The following is a 21,381-nucleotide window of genomic DNA, read 5'->3' on the forward strand; positions in this document are numbered from 1 at the left end:
TGTACATACATATAAACATACATTCACCATCCTTGTGATCAGTAACAAGCATTTGTAATACAGAAATTGTCCACTGGGTGGCACAGGAGCAGTTGACTTTGTGTCCAATGCAATGCCAGGGATACAAGGCAAAAACAAGACAAACGTTCACATCAGACTTTATCTTTACTTCTGTGTAAAGATTAAAAGATTACTTCTGTGCTTGCTGCAAATTTGAATGCCAGGAAAACATGGCTATGCAGTTTAATAAAGTGTTCTGTACAATAACTGTAAATAAAACATCATATGTGATCCCAGAGGTTTAAATCCATTAAAAAATTACACTCATTGTTGGTCTTCTTACTCAGACTTCAAGTTATTGTGCTCACTTCCCTCTCTGGAGTTTAAGTCAGCGGTGGCACAGAGGAAGCACTACATCATTTGAACTCATGAAAGCTGGTGTAAGAGGTGAATGCCAAAAGTTTTATTTTTGTCTTTTCACCACTGTGATACCACAGAAGGTTTATTTTCTCTTTCCCAGCATGCAACACTGGAGCACGGGGGTTTATTCCAACGATGGGCACATCCCAGTGGGATAGTATTTAAAAGACAGGCACTTTAAAACATGGAACAAGGAAAAACAGATCTGTGCGATTTAAGATGGAGGCGCAACTCCATGTGCTCAGGACATGTATTTTGAGATTTTGGGTTTTTTTGTGTTAAATTTTTGATGACAATGACACGTAGGCTTAGAGCTAAGGGCATTTTCACAGTGCTGTGGTCACTTATATATCAGTGTCTGTTACTGACAATGTCACCATACTCTTTAAGATGCTTAGAACAACAAGTTTGATCTCAAAAATAATATGACACATTGATTGTTCAAACAATGCACATGTTTTTGCAGCATATTAAGATGTGAGACACACAGATGCTAAATTTGGACGTATTTCACTTACACACAGAGCTGTCTGGAAACATCTGTCATTACGTGACATTATCTTTGTCAGTAAGGCTCTGTGTTAGTGGTTTCCACATGAAGAACATGGTCTTCTTCCTGTTTCTCTTATTGTTAAATGGGTCTGTCACCGTGTCTGTTTCTGTTTTTCTCCACTACATAGTGACACAAAAATGATCTTCTTCATCATCATTTTTACTCAGCTGATTCTGGAGGTTCACCTTCAAGGTGAGGGATTCCCTCTGTTTTTATCTTTTATCTTCTTTGTGTCTGTTGAGGAAGTCGAGGGAGTTGTTGAAATTAAGTCTTTCAGGTATAGGCACTTGACATAGAGAGGAATGAGCAACAAAAAACAGATTGGCATCTGAAAATATTGTAGAACAGTGTCATAAAAATGACTTCATAATCACAGTGCAGTATGTGGCACATGGATATCTCTTCCAGGTAAAATAAACAAACTGAAATATGTGTTATTCAAAAACACTGACAGTCAACAATGTCTGTTCTGTCACAGTGGGGAATAACAGGGTATATTTATGATGCACACATAAAAACAAGATCCTACTTATGAGTATATATTTTTATATTTCATTTCACATGTCAGGAAGGTATCAAAGGTAGTAGTAGTATAGTAAAGATTATTGTGTTTTCTGTAAGTACCAACACAAAAATGAAACCTGAACTGATGTGAGGTATTATATTAACAGGTCTTTCATTATTTTATTTACAGATAAATCAAAGAAACCAACCATTACACTCAGACACAATACTCATCACGCTGAGTTCATGATTGAGTGTGGATCTGTCCAGAATAAGACAAGTTGTTACTTGTATGCTGGAAAGGAAAATAAAGGTTTCATGAAGTCAGACTCTCTGCCGAGGAGCGCAAGAGAGTTTTACTGTAGTTTTACTGTGAAGGAACCTGATTTGGATAGATATTTGTATACTGTGAGGACCAGAGAGGTGAGCTGTGATTATTTACTGAATACTGAACCCCCCTCTCGTTCACCTCGCAGTGACAGCTACATCATAACAGGTAAGTGGCATTTATAAACACGACAACTCACTTTTTTGCTAAGCATAACAAGATCAATTCTAATGCAGCCTACTTTATTATGCCTCATGCCTTTGGCCAGTTTCTACCATTTCCACACTGTCCAGTAACAGAACAAAACTGATGCATTATCAATAGGTTGAGACAGATCAGTAGGTTTAGACAGACACTCCACGTGTTTATGACAAAATCATACGCTGAGAGTATATGAAAAAATAACACTGTGCCTGTGTCAGGCATCGCCAAGAACTCTGTCACCCAGCCAGAGTTTTCTCCCTCTCATGGTTCCTCCTGGTGTCAGCAGCATGTCTGCACTGTTACCTCCATAGGCACTGCATTACAGAGGAGAAACCCGTAAACTGACATGTGAAAAGAAGTGGCGATTGATTTTGCCTTTGTTGGACAATACTTGTAGTAGACCAAACCCAAGGGTTGTGCCAGCACAGGGAATTTACTAGGTGGAAATATAAACAACTGAATAAATGAATAAATAAATAAATGAACTCCAACTTTATGGAAAGAAATGCGAATGTATTGCTCAAATGGGTCTCAAACCATATTTTGGACAAACTGAAATTGAATAAAATACACCAAAACACACAAGCTAATCATCCATTACCTCTTATATTTGACATATTTTACATTAAAAGTAATGCCAATGGGTGGATAAAATTGAAAATCAGTCTTTTGTGTAACAATGGCCAATACTCTTCCTCAACTGTTGCGGTTGTGAAACCATCCTGTCTAACCACAAGACCTTGTTGGCATTTTGAGAATATTTCCAATAGTATCAAGTGGAAAGATAACAGATAAAGGGCAACTGCATTGTTTCATGTTGTTTTAAACAAAACAAAACAAAACAAAACAAAACAAAACAAAACATTCTGTTATTAATATGATGCGACTAATTATTATTTCTTATTTGATTTTTTCTTCAGTTTTATCTCCTTTAACAACATTATCCTCTAAAACCAAGGAAACTGAAGTGTGTAAGTTCATTCTTCTTTTTTTAATAATACCTTTGTTTATTTAGCTTTCACCATAGTTATATTTGTATACGTATCTTTTCCACAACTTGTGTAAACTGTTACTGAATCATAATCTCAGCTTTTTTAACCAGTTCGTATTCATCTATTAACACAACAACAGCCTCTTTAACTAGTGAGTTTCTGGACTAGACATTTTGAAATTCTTTGAAATAAGTCATTTTTTCCATCAATACTCATGCATTTACTTCCCTGCATCACACAATCTGTAAGTCAGTCTCTGTATAACTTTGACCAGACAATTATACTTTTATATTATCACACCAAAAGACATGAGAGATAATGTATGCAGTCACAAGTGAGTAGTCATACGACAACTTAAAGAACAAAGTGCTGTAATGTATGTATGTAAATGTATGTTATTTACGTTAAATGAAGGGCAAAAGGCCACTATAGAACTTGTTCATCATCATTCTTATTTTTGAAAAATTCAGAAAGGTGTTTAAATGCATTAAGTGAGTGAGTCTGATAGTGCTGATGTTCAGTGGGTATCTTAGAGGCTGATAGTGTTAATGTTCAGTGGGTATGTTAGAGTCTGAAAGTGTTAATATTCAGTGGGTATGTTAGAGTCTGATAGTCTTAATATTCAGTGGGTATGTTAGAGGCTGAAAGTGTTAATATTCAGTGGGTATGTTAGAGGCTGATAGTGCTGATGTTCAGAGGGTATGCAGATGCTGCCTGTGCCAGGTAATTTACAGATATATTTATTTTTTGTAATAGAATATTGCGATTAATTTAATGTTTATTTAACTCTTGAGAGAACTTTGTCTCCATTCCACCTCTCAAAAGACTTTTTTCTCTCTTTAAAGTTGACATGCTTTTACTCTTGGGGTCTGTTCTTGCTTTCTGTGATTTCTTTAGCTGTAGTTCCAGACAGAACATCTGGCTCTTCCCAAGGCACTGAAACCGGCACAATTCACACATCTAGGCATAAAACCCTAGTGCTCCTCTGAGAGTTTTGATTACAGTTTAGTTATAATGACATAAAAGTTTTTGACATTTTGCAAATAGTCTGATGATGTCCAACTATTTTGTGTCCTTATTATAATCCAAGTTTTTGAAATGTATGCTACACTTTTCCCCTCTAATTCCAACTCGAGATTCAAACCTGTCTCCTAATAACAAAAAGACACCTCAGTCTGCTTTTAAGTAAGCTAATAAATTTAGATGTTCAAATATGAATTTGTTGTTGTTTTCTTGGCAAAGGAAATTGACCATCTGACTATCTAAGTTTTTCTGACCTGTCATATCCAATAAGAACCTCCAGATATAAAGTCCACATATTTGACTTTAAGTCCTGTTTCTGACACCTGTTGACTTCTCTTGTAGTGCTGCCTCCACCTTCCACAATAATGGTAGCAGGTGTTTGTATAGGCTTGCTCCTGGCTGCACTGATGATTGGCTGTCTTTACAATTCTTCCCGTGAGTTCAGTTAAATTCAACAATTTATAATTACTCATCAATGATAAAGTACTGAAGCATCTATTTCCGGTATCTGGTGTTTTTCAGACACTGCTAGAGAAGTCAAAGAAACAGGAGATGCAGAGCAAGACACTGAAGATACTGTGAGTGACTCCCATGTTGCACTAAATTAAAATTGTATTCGTGTGGTGAGTGCAAGTCAGCTTGTGCGCATGTGTAATGACCACAGTGGGTTATTTAAAGCAATGAACAGTGAGGTTGTTGAACCCATGTGTTTATTTATGTATTATCAATGTGATCTTCATGTAGACAACTTTCAGAGGGAGAACAGCATTTGCATCTCACATTACAGTAACTAGGAGATTTTATTATTCAGATGTTTTTCCTACTAACTTTTTGTGTCTCCCTCTGACTTTCAGCATGTTGCACATCACATATACTGCCCCGCCCCTGACAGAGCCGATGACTCTAAGGAGAGGGAAATGTCCTACGGCCTTCTGCAGATTTCGTGATATAATGGGTTCCTCTGAGATGATCGAAAATATACTCTCATTTAAAATGTCAGCTAAGCACTATAAAATATTCTTTAGCCTTGTCATGTATTTCTTTTGTGTTCATGAAATACGTTCTTTAAAAAAAAATGACAATGGAATGTCTTTCATTCTCCCCTTTGATTTATGTCAAAGACATACCCCATAAAAGGACCAAATAACTCTAGGTCATGTGACTATCGATAGTAGGCAAGGTATCTGTGTCTTGCCAAGTTTGTTTGCAAAACAGTTCACCTGTCGCTAAAGTATCTCAGACATACAGGTGTTTCATTAAGCCATAGTATTATTCCAACATGGAGTAGTTGGTTGTGATTGGTGGTCTCTGATTTTGCCAGATCTTGTCTAACCAGCTGCATTGTGAGTGATTTGTCCCATTTGGCATTAGTGAGGTGTTTTCTGACTAATGACCTTAGAGAGGTTTCAGTGCTGCACTCTTTGGTGGCCAGTCTGGGGTCACCTGCACATCAGAAGAGTCAGCAGGGGAAGCAGTGCTGTCGTTAAGTGAGGAGAGAGACTTAATGCTCTCCCACACTCCACAGCATTCTCCTGCAAAGAGTCAGAATGAACAGAATATTCAGACACAGGAAGAGGTTAGGCATGCATGTCTAAACCCACCCACCCACCACCCCCAAATACGCACACACACACTCACACGTACTCTCAAAGAGTTAAGCCGCATCTCAAAGTGAAATGGGTGAAGAGTCTGGCTGCATTCTGTCATTATGAAACTTCAGTCTCTCACATTTCAAAGACAGGTCATGTGCGCTGAGGTTAAGGATGTAAACTGTAATATGCTGCAAAGCAAACTTTACATATCTAGCAAGAGTTTATTTCAGCATGAAGAGTTTCCTAAATATACATTAAACATGAGGATAGAGTGTGCAAAGTTCTACAGTCTGACCATTTTTAACATTATAGCAGCTCAAGGAATTATGATAACACAGACTCTAAAAAGTCAAATTACTACAGTACAGTGAATACTCCAGGATTCAGTATTCACAGACTTTAAAATGAATCCTGATTCTGTATTCATAAACTTTAAAAGTGAATCCTGATTCTGTATTCATGGACTTTAAAGTGAATCTTGATTCAGTATCCATAGACTGTGAAGGATATACATGAGGATTCAACCATGAAGATGTTACTGCTTGGAATTTTTTGAATGACAAAAGTTCTGCAAAGGAGACAGACATAGTGAGAGCACCACAAAGGGAACACTGAAGTTTCAAATCTTCTTCCCGTGCATGTTCTGATACAAGGTTTCCATGGTTTCCAAAGGACACTGAGCTAGTGAAAGCACTGTAAAGGAAACTCTCAAGTTTCAAATCTTCTTCCTTCATACACCCTGATATATGGTTTTTAAGCTTTCATGTTTTCATGGTTCAGCAAGGGAAATGGATGTATAGCCTTTGTTGTTCATGCTATTATTGTCCTGAAATCTAATCAAAATACACAGAGTGAATAGCCATCTTCCCAAATAAAGTCACATTTACTTTGTAACTAAACTCACTTGTGTTTGTCCGTTGCTCTAGGCTGGATTTAATAGTAAGATAGTGATAAAGAAGCCTGTGTTTTCTGCTCAATTTTTTGGCATACCTCACATATGCTTCACATATGATACACACATTGTTAAGTCAACACACACCTGATACACTCCACACACCAGACTCTGCACATACATTAAATATTCCTTATAGGTATAAATACTGTCATGTCAGTGCTATAGGTGAGTTCCAGTTAATGGTTTACTACAAATACTTGGCTGGATTATTCAGCTTCAACTATAACCTTACTCGGTCATCTGAACCCAGTTAAAATACAGTTACACTGTTTATTGCTCAGTGCCCTGAACAGTAAACTTAGAATGCATGCGCATTGACTTTCCATTAGTGTTAACATACATGAGATAATAGCATTAAAGTAACCGGTACAATAATACTCTTCAAATTAAAGTCTCCTTCATAACGAAGTCCCTGTACACTAAAAGCCTTATAACATGTTTATGGCTATATCATTAATTACATTTCAGTGATTGCACACACACACTGTAAACAGTGAATTTGTCCTCTGCATTTAACCCATCCAACACACCAGTATTGAACACACAACAGACGCAGGAGCAGTGGGCAGCATTCCTCTGTGCCTGGGGAGCATTAGGGTTAAGTGCCTTGCTCAACGGCACACAGCCATGGATGTTGGGCCTGGGAATCGTTAAATTAAACCGCACCAGCCCGGTTCTCTAACCTTTAGACCACGGCTGCCCCATAAGCACAAATCTTTGATAGTCTTGTAAGCTGCGGTTTAATTTAACGTTATTTTGCTCTATAGTTTGCGAATGAGTGGTGGAAAGTAGATTGGACCTGCAGCTTGGTTAAACCATTGTTTGTGGAACCCACTGTTTGCGGTAACCACTCTCTGAGCTGATTTGGTCTTCGTACAATTGGATTCTTAACATCATGTGACCAGACAGTATAGATTCACAATTAGTGAAACAGTTACTAGCCCATGTATTCACATTTGGATTTTTCATGGCGAAAACTAAAATGAGTTGTAAATTGTAAAATTAAAATGGTGGTTCTCTCCACAACTACAATTCACTCAATGTGAAATGAAAGTTCTGGAAATGTGATTATATGTAATTTCATTCACAAATATAAGTAATCATGCCTTTCCTGTGTCACCCCAGTCTTATCTTCATCAAATATCATTATTAGATAAGTCTTTGAGATACTCTAAGGTCAAATTAATATGACAGACTTCTGCGGAAGTATACCTGTAAAGCTGGAATTGGACAGAGCAAATGGCCCCTGGAGGACAAAGAATTCTTCATTAAAAAATGATGAAAGTAAAGATTGAAGACTGCTCCTAGGGCAGCCAGTGCTCAATAGTGAGCAATTTGCTAAGAACTGTTTTATTGGTAGGTGAGGTGACCTGCAGTCTCATGCAAAACTGAATTTGAGTGGATCTCCACGAAAGAAACATCATTACAAAAACATCAAGTATACAGACGCAGATGAACAAGTGTCACTGTTCAGAACGCAAGATATAAGTTTGTTTTAAAGTTGCAAGAAACGTCAATAAAATGATTTTATGCAACTCTGAGAAGTTAGCATTCTTACCATTGTGCATATGATGTGTTGGTACTGTATTTTGATCAAAACAGAATGCAAGATCACATTGGGATTGAACCTGAGAACTGCTGTCAGAGAGCGACCTCTAATGGAGGGAATGGAATTGCAACCCTGTGATAAAAGGACACTCCCCCTAAATCAGCACCACATTATCATAATAAGTATGAGGACTTTGAAGAGAAACTGTGCATGAAACTTTCTCTATTCCAAAGAAAGCCACACAGACATGGAGGAAATTGCCACGAGAATAAAGTCGTAATTTTACAAGAAAAAAGTCATAATATTGCCAGAATAAAGTTGTGATTTTACGAGAAAAAGCCATAATATTATGAGAATAAAGTCGTAGTTTAGGCCCCATCCACATGATGATGGAATGTTTTGAAATACATATTCGTATATGCATACATAGCCTACATTTAGGCCTATACATTCACCATCCTTGTGGCAGGCATTTGTAATACAGCAGTTGTCCACGGGGTGGCATAGGACCACTTGACCTGGTATCCAATACAACGCCAGGGATACAAGACAAGGCAAAAACAACAGACGTTTAAATCAGACTTAATCTTCTGTGTTTACTGTAAATTTGAATGCCAGGGACACATGCCTATGCAGTCTAATGAAGTGTTCTGTACAACAACTGTAAATAAAACACAATATATGATCTCAGATGTTTAAATCCATTAAAAATGACACTCATTGTCGGTCTTCTTGCTCAGGCGAGTTATAGTGCTCACTTCCCTCTCTGGCGCGAGATCTTACCACGACGAGTTTATGTCAGTGGTGGCACAGAGGAAGCACTGCATCATGTGTCTGAACTCATGAAAGCTGGTGTAGGAGGTGAGTGCCAGAGTTTCTGTTTTTTTTTATTGTTCTTACATCCCCGTGATACCACAGCAGGTTTACTGTCTCTCTCCCAACATGCAACACTGGAGCATGGTGTTTATTCCAGTGAAGGCCACATTCCAGTGGGATAGCATTTAAAAGATTTGCACTTTAAAACACTGCAATAAGGAGAAACAGATCTGTGAAATTTAAGATGGAGGCACAACTCCATGTGGTCAGGACATGTATGTTGAGGTTTTGGGTTTTTTTTTTTGTCAGTGACACATAGGCTTAGAGCTAGAGCACTTCCACAATGCTCTGACCACACATACATCAGTTGTTACTGACAATGTTAACATAACCTTTAAGATTTGAACTATGGCAGGTTTGATTCCGGAAATAATATGGTACAGTGATTGTTTAAAAAAGGCACATGTTTTTGCAGCATATTAAGATGTGATACAAATATATGCTAGATTTGGACATATTTCACTTGCACACAGAGCTGTCTGGAAACATCTGTCATTATGTGACCCAATATTCATCAGTAAAGCTCTTTGTTAGTGGTTTTCACGTGACGCAATTGGTCTTCTTCCTGTTTCTCTTATTGTTAAATGGGTTTAACACCCTGTCTTGTTTCTGTTTCTTTCTACCACATACTGACACAAAAATGATCTTCTTCATCATCATTTTTTCTCAGCTGATTCTGGAGGTTCACCTTCAAGGTGAGAGATTCCTTCTGTTTTTTCCTTTTATCTTCTTTGTGTCTGTTGAAGAAGTCAAGAGAGTTGTTGAATTTAAGTCTTTCAGGCATAGGCCCACATTGAGGAAAAAAGAATCTGAGATTTCGAGAATAAAGCAATATTACGAAAATAAAGTTGTAATTTTACGAGAATAAAGGCATAATATTATGAGAATCAAGTCATAATTTTAGGCTATGTTTTATTTTAGAGGGGAAATATTAGCCGCCTGTGTTAAAATGAGGATCGTGGAGCATCTTGTGAAATTATACTTTAGTTTAGACTTTGATAACCTTTATTCTTATAATATTATGGCCTTATTCTCAAAATCTTAGAATTTTTTTCCCTTCAGTGTGGCCCTAATACTCCGTCATAGCTGCACTTTTGCACATTGCAAATTTTTTAAACCAAAAGGAATTAAAGTGGTTAACTTGTTTACAGTGAATGCATTGTATGCTGGTTTATTTTGTTACTTTTCAGTACACCATGTTCAGTATGCCACTTAGTACTGTATCACTTTGAATATTAAAGTGCAAATTAACACCAGACCACTCTTGTGAGTTTGCCACCTTTTAAGATTAAAAACCATAGGGTAAAAACATGCCCGGCTGACACTGGTATGATGTAAGGAACACAGCTACAGCTAACAAAGCTGATAATGGGTGTGTTACATTTTACGGTAGGTGTGTGAATTATCAAGCATTGACAATAGTCAATAGAAAAAATAAAGCCATGTATTTCTAGAGATTAAACAGCATATTGAAACAAATAGATACTGTGATAGAATTTTTTAAAGGACAGAAGTTAATTCACTGAAGAGTTCTTATTAGTGAGGACCTTGTCTTATAGTACATTAAAGAGTATTACACCACATGATGAATCTGGCTTTTTTGTATTACAGATTATCCTCAGCCTCAGATGAAGATATCTCCAACTGTCATCACAGAGAACAGCTCAGTTCAGCTCAGCTGTGAGGTCCCTTTGAATGAGGAAAAGTTTGTGTGTTACTTTTATCCAGAGGGAGAGAGGAACGCAGTAGAACGTGCAGAGACGTGTCAGCTGGATTTTCCTGGGACCAAACTGATCAGCTGGACAGACCAACAGCCATTAGTCAACATCACTTGCTACTACACTGTGTATGAGTCAGGGGAAAACAGATCATCCAATCACTCTCACCCAGCTTCAGTAACTATCTTAGGTATGATAATTTTAATGTTGTTAATGTATTTATTAAAATAGTATAGATTGTGTTTTCTGTAAGTACGAACACAAAAATGAAACCTGAACTGATGTGAGGTATCATATTAACAGGTCTTTCATTCTTTTATTTACAGATAAATCAAAGAAACCAACCATTACACTCAGACACAATGCTCAACATGCTGAGTTCATGATAAAATGTGGCTCTGTTCAAACTCAGACGAGCTGTTACTTGTATGCTGGAAAGGAAAATAAATTTTTCCTGAAGACAGTCACTATACCAAGGAGTGCAGGAGATTTCTACTGTATTTTTACTGTAAGGAAACGTGATTTGGATAAATATTTGCGCAATGCCAGGAGCAGAGAGCTGAGCTGTGATTATTTACTGAATACTGAACCCCCCTCTCATTCACCTCGCAGTGACAGATACATCATAACAGGTAAGTGGCATTTATAAAAATGACAACTCTCTTTTTTATTAAACATGATTGATTCCCATGGAACCTACTTTATTGTGTCTCATGCTTTTGGTGTTAATGTGCTAATGTGCTAAAACTAATGTGCTTTCTGTGCTAGATAGATCAGTGGGTCAAGACAGACAGACAGAACATAGAGAAAAGTCTGAGAACTTTACAGGAGCATTGAAGTTTTCATACTTTAGCCAGATAAAGTAGAGAAATTATACCTTCATTTAATAGAAGTTCTTACCTTATACATAAGTACAGTACACATGTATGCTTTTCCCATTACATGTTTGAGTTAGTAGGTGCTACCCATGGTTGCATGTAGCAAAAATACAAATGTGTTTACCCGTCTCTGAAATGAGAACTATATCTAAGAGTGTAAAGTGCTCAATGGTTTTTGTGATTTACAAAATCTCATGAAAAATAGCTGAGCAGTGCTAGACCTCACCCGGGAGTCGGGTCGGTACAGGGAACTGTCCTGTCTAAACTGGGTTCAGAACAGGTGGAAAAAAATTAAATACATAAATAAATAAATAAGCCCTAATTTTATGCAAACAAATGGTTTGGAGCCATCTGTTATCTCCTACATTTTATGTATTTAACATTGAATTTATTTTCACGGGAAGATAATATTGTAGATCAGTCGTTTGAGTAACAGTGACAAATACTGTTCCTCCTATTTTGACATGAACAAATGCTACTGCCTCAGTTGTTGTAAGTGTAAAACCATCCCTTCTAACCAGAGGACCTCATTGGCACTTTGTGAAAATTTCCAATAATACCAAGTGAAAGACCAAGGATAGGGGCAATTACATTCTTTATGGTGTTTGAACCAAAAAAAAAAAGGAAATACAATTATGATATGAACATGGTGCTATTGATTTTTTTTTCTCAATTTGTTTATTTAATCTAACACTGTGGAAACTGAAGCATTTTCATTCATTAAGTGACTTCACATTTTTTAATCATAATCATTTCTTCAGTTTTATCTCCTTTAACAACATTGCCCTCCGGCACCAAGGAAACTGAAGTGTGTAAGTTCATTTTTTTTTTAAATAACCTTTGTTAATTTAGTTTCCACCATAATTATATTTCTATGTGTCTTTCCCAAACTTTGTGTAAAATGTTGCTTTATTATCTCAATACAGCTTTGTCCTGAGGCAAAAATGAACTCTTTATTGAGTAAATTTCTGCACTAAACATTTTTCAATTTTTAGATTTAAGTATTATGTCCCTACATCGTGCAAAGCAGGAAGCCAGGCATTGAATAACCTTTACCAGATCCATTTGTATTATCCCCCAAAAGGCTTAGGCCACTGTAAACCCCATTATTACTCTTATTATTACACTTTGTCAGGCTTGTCAAGATTCAATTTATTCATTCTAAGTGTTGTGATGTGTGTGAAGGACTGTATGGTTCACAGGAAGTGTGTGGCCGCTATGGCGCATCCAGTTAGAATGCAACAAGATGCTTCTTTAGTGGTTTTTATTTAAATAGAAAATGGAAGTACACTTCGGTGGTGGGCAGCAGTCCTCCGCTTCACGTCCACCTTAATGTCGGACCACTAATGTTCTCCGACCCCACCGAATTAATAGCCTCCGCCACACTGTCCAACTGCATTTTTCCCCTTTATTATAACGCCAGAGGACTAAATAAAATACATTTGCCGGCCTCTACATCTGACAATAGCACCCCCACCTCGCACTCGATGAAATTTCATTTTTTTCGCCAATTTGCTGCTTGCTTTCGCCATTCTCCTCGAATTTCAAGAGAGGGGAGCCTAGGCCTATTCATACTCATTAGTCAATCGGTCTAACTGAGGGAGGAAAGAGGGTGGAGTGTGGTGTTCGTGCATGTGCGCTCAATTTCACGTTGACTGAGACGTACAAAGAAAAGGTGCGTGAAATCCTGCGTGCGCACGGTTTCATACCTCAAGCTTTCCAGCTTTGTGAGCACGCTGTGTTTTAGTATGAATTCTACGCAAGGTTTTGTACATGGGGCCCCAGGTGTGTACGCTGACTGAACTAAAAGGACTAAACAAGGAAATCAGGAGGCAACACAGGGCACTACCAAGACTGACCAAAAGAGGGGAAAACAAGAGGAACAGGGAAACAGAACCCAGACTCAGTCACTAGAGGGGGACAAAGTGATGAACTACTGAAATGGGGAGGGAACAGAGAGGGACAGAAAAGGACAGGCTGACACACTTACCATTATTATTACTTAGTATTACATTTATCACCATTCTAAGTTTGGAAAAGCGATTGGTAAGAGTGATTTTAGCAGTGTTAATATTGTTTGGGTATGTTAGAAGCTGCCTGTCCAAGGTAAATTAGAATTTTGTAGTTATTTTTGTAATAGAATATTCTGCATATTTTACTGTTAATGCAATTCTTGAAAATAGTAAAGTTTTGTTTCCGTTTTGTTTCCATTTTGTTTCCAACCTCTTACAAATGAAACTTCACATTTCTTTTTCTTTTGGGTTCAAACCTGCTACTTTTTAGCTGTAATGACAGTTAGAACATCCACAACTCATACATAGTGTGAAACATTCATTTTCCCCTGAGAGTTTTAATTACAATTTATTTATGATCTTATAATAGTCTTTGATATTTTGTAAACAGTCTGATGATGTCCAACTATTTTGTGTGTGCATTTTGTTTGTCCTTATTATAATCCAAGTTTTTGAAATGTATGCTACACTTTTTCCCTCTAATTCCAACTCGAGATTCTGTCTCCTAATAACAAAAAGACACCTCAGTCCATTTTATGTAAGTAAACTAATAAATTTAGACATTCAAATATGAATTTATTGTTGTTTTCCTGGCAAAGGAAATTGACCACCTGACTATATAAGTTTTTCTCACCTGTCATATCCAATAAGAACCTCCAGATATAAAGTCCACATATTTGACTTTAAGTCCTATTTCTGACATCTGTTGACTTCTGTTGTAGTGCTGCATCCACCTCCCACCTTCCACAGTAATGGTAGCAGGTGTTTGTATAGGCTTGCTCCTGGCTGCATTTATGATTGGCTGTCTTAACAATTTTTCCCATGAGCTCAGCTAAATTCAACAATTTGTAATTACTAATCAATGATAAAATACTGAAGCATCTATTTCCGGTATCTGGTGTTTTGCAGACACTGTTGGAGAGGTCAAAGAAACAGGAGATGCAGAGCAAGACACTGAAGATACTGTGAGTGACTCTCATGTTGCACTAAATTAAATCTGTATTTGTGTGGTGAGTGCAAGTCAGCTTGTGTGCATGTGTAATGACCACAGTTGGTTATTTAAAGCAATGAACAGTGAGGTTGTTGAACCCATGTGTTTATTTATGTATTATCAATGTGATCTTCATGTAGACAACTTTCAGAGGGAGAACAGCATTTGCATCTCACATTACAGTAACTAGGAGGTTTTATTATTCAGATGTTTTTCCTACTAACTCTTTGTGTTTCCCTCTGACTTTCAGCATGTCGCACATCACATATATTGCGCCGCCCCTGACAGAGCAGATGACTCTGAGGAGAGGGAAATGTCCTACGGCCTTTGGTAGATTTAGTGATATAGTGAGTCTCTCCGAGATGATATATACTTTGATTTAAAATGTTTTTGCTCAAGACAAACAATATTGACCATCTCACATTAGTAACTCTCAATAAAAAAACAAAGTATTTCCAATGTTGTAAGCATTTTCAGTCAAGCACTATACTTGTTCTCTTTGTCTAATGATAGAACACACTGATTTAAATTGATGTGTGGGATACTGATAAAATGTGTACCTATGTTTTTGCTTTCTATCACTGTAAAACTACAAAGAGTTTTTGACGCTTCTTCAGCATACCCTGAAAATCACAGGACTGTGTAACAACCTCGCCTCCTCCCTCGCCAGTCTCAGCCATTCCGCGCTCAGCGTCGCCAGTCTACTAATCGCCGGTCTGATCACTCTCCTCCTGCACACCTGCCCTCACTTTAGTTCGATTACACACCTCACTATTTAAACCCCTCCGTCGGATCAGTCAGTGCGAAGTCTATACTTTCCCAGTGTCTTCTGAGCCATCTTGCGTGTACTTTCGTGTACTAAAGTGCCTAGATTATCTGTTAACCCATTTGTACTCTTTCTGTTAGCCTCCTGTTACCCCTGTTTGTGTTGAGCTTCTTTGTTTGTTTGATTTATCATTAAAATCTCTCAGTTGTCCGCACTTGTGTCCACCGCCGTGGTACTTCCTGACAAACTGTTTGCTAATGTTTCTGCTGTAAGGCTTTTGTACTTTTTGATGATTTCATCTTGCTCTGGACTTGCAACAGAAGTTTCAGTCAATATGTATCTTCAGATTTGAGTAAATTATTACTTAGTGCTGTATTTGTATTTGAAAGAGAAAAAATAATATGACTCAATTCCATTTGACAGACAATATTGTTGACTTTGAAAGAAACTGAAAAAAAGTTTTTCACTCCTTAGAGGTCTAATCACTGGCTGTTCAGCAGAAACATTGGCCAAAACCTTCCTCTAGACAGTTGACTACTGAAAGGTTAATCTCTGGAGTGATTAATAATAACCATAGCTATATGAAGCAGTGTAAGATGTTTAACAGCTCTATAGGTGACTGCTGAACAGCAGATATTACTCATTATATAAAGGTTTGTATATTTAAAAAAAACAGAGCACACTTTATATTGTTACATTGTCAGAGCTGAGAGACAATACTTTAGAGTTTAGAGCATCTTTCTTCCAAAAAAACCCAAAAAGACAATGTTCATTTAAGACATTATAAGACAACTAATGGAAAATATATGTCTATTTATTTGAAGTAACTTCTCTTAAAAGGGAGCTAGCAAAGCATTATAAAATATTCTTCAGCCTTGTCATTTTCTTAAAGCAGGCAAGTGCATGTAAACATCAGTACAAAGTCAGATCTCAGGTATCTGAATCTGTGTGTATGACAGAATTATTGACAGAAACTATAAAATATTCTTCAGCCTTCTCATGCATTTTTTTTGTGTTCATGAAATACCTTCTTTAAAAAAAATAATGACAATGGAATTTCTTCCTCTTGGTTTTGTTTTATGTCATAGACATACCCCATAGTGTGAAAAGGACCAAATAACTCTAGGTCATGTGACTATCGATAGTAGGCAAGGCATCTGTGTCTTGCCAAGTTTGTTTGCAAAACAGTTCCCCTGCTGCTGAAGTATCTCAGACATACAGGTGTTTCATTAAGCCATGGTATTATTCAAACATGGAGTAGTTTGTTGTGATTGGTGTTCTCTGATTTTGCCAGATCTTCTCTTACCAGCTGCATTGTGAGTGATTTGTCCCATTTGGCATTAGTGAGGTGTTTTCTGACTAATGACTTTAGAGAGGTTTCAGCGCTGCACTCTTTGGTGGCCAGTCTGGGGTTACCTGCACATCAGAAGAGTCAGCAGGGGAAGCAGTGCTGTCGTTAAGTGAGGAGAGAGACTTAATGCTCTCCCACGCTCCACAGCATTCTCCTGCAAAGAGTCAGAATGAACAGAATGTTCAGACACAGGAAGAGGTTAGGCATGCACCTTTAATTCACACCCCCACCCACCCCTCCTCTGCACACACAGCCACATGCACGCATACATACACACACACATACACATACACATACACATACACATATACTCAAAGTGAAATGTGTTACAAGAGTCTGGAAACTTCTGAAAGAGTTCTGAAACTTCAGTCTATCACATTTCAAAGACATGTCGTTTGTGCTGAGGTTAAGCATGAAAAGTGGAGTATGGTGCAACGCAAACTTTAGGTATCTAGTAAGAGATTATTTTGACCTGAGCAGTTTCATAGATATACATTAAACATGAGGATAGAGTGTTCCACAGTCTGTCCATTATTAACATTATAGCAGTTCAAGGAATCATGATAACACAGACTCTAAAAAGTCAAATTACTACAGTATTTACCTGATGGGTGTGATTTAACAAAGGCAACTTAAAATATGCTCTGCTAAAATATGCTAAAATGCATTGAGTTTAACTGAAATGTAAAACATTACAGAAATTAGTTAAATCTTTCAATGAAGAGGTCAAAGCATGTCAAGCACCTCCAGGATTCAGTATTCATTTGAATCCTGATCCTGATCCATCTGAATTCTGATCCAGTATTCCCAGGCTTTACACTGAATCCTGATTCTGCATTCATGGACTTCAAAGTGAATCATGATTCAGTATTCATAGACTGTGAAGGATATACATGATCTCAATGGGCTCCATGCTGACAGGGGGAGCAGAGCTGCAGTCACAGTTGTTGTCGACTACAACCATGAAGAGGTTGCTGCTTGGAATTTGTTGAATGACAAAAGTTCTGCAAAGGAGACAGACGTAGTGAGAGCACCACAAAGGGAACACTGAAGTTTCAAATCTTCTTCCCTCGCATGTTCTGATACAAGGTTTCCATGGTTTCCAAGGGACACTGAGCTAGTGAAAGCACTGCAAAGGAAACTCTCAAGTTTCAAATGTTCTTCCCTCACCCACCCTGACATATGGTTTTCAAGATTTCACGTTTTCATGGTTCAGCAAGGGAAATGGATGTATAGCCTTTGTTGTTCATGCTATTATTGTCCTGAAATCTAATCAAAATACACAGGGTGAATAACCATCTTCCCAAATACTGTCACATTTACTTTGCAACTAAGCTCACTTGTGTTTGTCCGTTGCTCTAGGCTAGATTTAATGATAAAGTGATAAAGAAGCCTGTGTTTTCTGTCTACACACATCTGATACACTCCACACACCAGACTCTGCACATACTTTAAATATTCCTGACAGGTATAAATACTGTCATGTCAGTGCTACAGATGAGTTCCAGTTAATGGTTTACCACAAATACTCGGCTGGATTATTCAGCTTCAACCATAACCTTACTCGGTCATCTGAACCCAGTTAAAATACAGTTACACTATTTATTGCTCAGTGCCCTGAACACTAAACTTAGAATGCACGCGCATTAACTCTCCATTAGTGTTAACATAAATGAGATAATAGCATTAAAGTAACCAGTACAGTAATACTCTTCAAATTAAAGTCTCCTTCATAACGAAGTCCCTGGGTCACTACATTCACTAAACTATGTAAAAGCTCTATAGCTCACTTATGGCTATATCATTAATTATGGCTCAGTGACCACAAATGTTTGGTAGTCTTGTAGGCTACGGTTTAATTTAACGTTTTGCTCTATACAGTTTGTGAATGAGAGGTGGAATGTACATTGGACTTGTAGCTCGGTTCAACCATTGTTTGTGGAACCCACTGATTGAAACCACTCTCTGAGCTGATCTGGTCTTCGTAGAATTGGATTCTTATCATCATGTGACCAGATAGTATGGATGCAGCTTCAATACTTTGACAAATGTGGCATGGTGGTGCGGTGGGTAGCTCTGTTGCCTCTCAGCAAGAAGGTCTCAGGTTGATTCCTGGCTGGGTGGATAGTGTCCTTGCAGGTTAGGTGACTTGGAGACGCTAAATTGTGTGTCTGCCCTGTGATGGACTGGCAACCTGTCTAGGGTGTTTCCCTGCCTTTTGCCCTATGAGTGCTGGGATAGGCTCCCGCAACCCTGATTAGGATAAGCGGCTTAGATAATGATGAGTGTTTGTTAGGTATGACCACGACTGATTTTTATGTTGGTGTGTATAGGCCCCAAGATCAAAGATAGAGAGGAGAATAGAAAGGGTGAGAGTTAGGGAAAGAGAGAGGGTGTCATTTTTTAAACTCACAATTAGTGAAACAGTTACTAGTCCATGTTTTCAAACATTTGGGCTTTTTCATGGTGCAAATTAAAATGGTGGTTCTCCACACAATTACAATTCACTCAATGTGAAATGAAAGTTCTGGAAATGTGATTACATGTAATTTCACAAATATAAGTAAGCATGCCTTTGCTGTGTCACCCCAGTCTTATCTGCATCAAATATCATTGCTAGATTACTCTAACATTTTGAGATACTCTAAAGTCAAATTCATTTGATGGACTTGTGAGGAAGTACACCTTTAGAGCTGGAATAGGACAGAAAAAATGTCCCCAGGAGGACAAAGAATTCTTCATTAAAAAATGATGAAAGTAAAGACTCAAGACTGTTCCTGGGGCAGCCAATAGTCAGTAGTGAGCAATTTGCGAAGAACTTTTTTATTGGTAGGTGAGGTGACCTGCAGTCTCATGCAAAACTGTCGAGTGGATCTCCACGAAAGAAACATAATTAAAAAAAACCCATCAAATACGCAGACGCAGATGAACAGTCAGTGTTCAGAACGCAAGGCATACGTTTGTTTTAAAATCACAAGAAATGTTAATAAAATGATTTTATGCGACTCTGCAAAGTTAGCATTCTTACCGTTGTTCATACGACATGTTGGTGCTACATTTTGAACAAAACAGAACGCAAGATCCCGTTGGGGTTGAACCTGAGAATTGCTGCCGGAGAGCGACCTCTAATAGAGGGAATGGAATTGCAACCACGTGATAAAAGGACACTTTTTGTCCCCCCTGCAGAGCTGCATCCACTGTTTAAGAGTTTAAGAAGATGTGCAAGAGAGAGTAAGCAAAAGTTCCCAAAATTCATATGGCAAATACAATGAAATCCTTACAGCTGTAGCTGCTGCTTTTCAAAGCACTGACTCAGGTTTCGGCATGCAGTAGTCCCCCCTTATTGCGCTACTCAGAACGATGCGTTTAAAACGAATTGTTTACTTCTGGAATTTTTCACTTAATATTTTCGAACCGTGGTTAACTGAAACGGAAAGCGAATCCGCGGATAAGGAGGGTTAAGTGTATAAGTAAATAAGTATAAGTAAATGATATTTCAGTTTTTCATTATTTAATAGTGTTGTTCTACACAGCAAAACAGACCTGGTCCTGGTCCTGCTCCAGTTTTTGTCTCTTCAGAGGCTGTGACTGCCTCGGAGCTCCCTGGTCCTGTTGCTGCTCCTGCTGCTGCAGAGGCTGCGGCCGCCTCTGGGCTCCCCGTTCCAGCCCATATTTTCTGTCCCTGTGGCCTCGGAGGCCCCTCCTCCAGCTCCAGTTCCTGTCAATGCCTGGACTCCAGTCCCAGGGCCTGCAGCAATACCTGAACAGCCTGACCCTCCTGTCCTGTCACCTGCTCCAGCCAAGCCTCTGAACCCTCCAGCTCCATCACCAGCTCCATCTGCAGATCCTGCAGACCATTGCTCGCTCTATCCAAGTGTGCCCAGATCCTCCGAACCCTCTGTACCTGTTGCCTGCTCCACCAACAGAGATTCCAGACCTTTTTGTCCTGTTGCAAGCTCCATCCAGTCCTCCAGGCGCTCCAGTCCATTCCAGTCAGTTTGAAAACGCAAAGGAGAAATGTCGTTTTCAAAACATTCCGTGTGGACAGGGCCTTAGTTTAAAGTTTTTCCTACAGTTCCTTTTTGCTGTTGTGCCAAAAATGCAATGCATATTAAATGGATGCTCTTCTAATTACTGGCATGTCTTTTGATTCTGAGTCACAGCTGCGTAAATGAAACTGCTTTCTGTTTCTGTAGGTCACCTGGCTCCGCTGCCAATGGAAAATGTAGTTCCTTATTAAGTTTGGGTTTCTTTATTTGTTGGCAATAATCCTGTTTTACTGTAAATGTGAATGATTATCCTTTGTAGAATACATACATACATTTTCAAAGCCACTTATCCTAATTAGGGTTGCAGCAATTTAGTGTCTTCAGTTCACATGACCTGCATCTTTGGACGGTGGGAGGAAACTCATGCACACACGGGGAGAACACTTAAACTCCACACAGAAAGGACCCCGGCAGCCTGGCTGGGAATCGAATCCAGGACCCTCTTTCTGTGAGGTGAAAGCACTACCCACTGTGCCACCCTATGTATATGCAGACATACATACATGTATATACATTCACCATGCTTGTGATCAGTAACAGGCATTTGTAATACAACAGTTGTCCACATGGTGGCATAGGACCACTTGACTTTGTGTCCAATGCCATGGCAGGAATACAAG

The 21,381-nt window shown here is 38.4% G+C and overlaps 1 pseudogene; it reads right to left on the reverse strand.

The window, feature by feature from the left end:
• The window catches only part of LOC115815407 (immunoglobulin lambda-1 light chain-like), a 24,705-nt pseudogene extending 4,005 nt beyond the window's left edge, over positions 1-20,700 (reverse strand).
• Positions 20,701-21,381: the final 681 nt, after the last annotated feature.

Source organism: Chanos chanos, chromosome 6 (assembly GCF_902362185.1).
Source record: "Chanos chanos chromosome 6, fChaCha1.1, whole genome shotgun sequence".
NCBI lineage: Eukaryota > Metazoa > Chordata > Actinopteri > Gonorynchiformes > Chanidae > Chanos > Chanos chanos.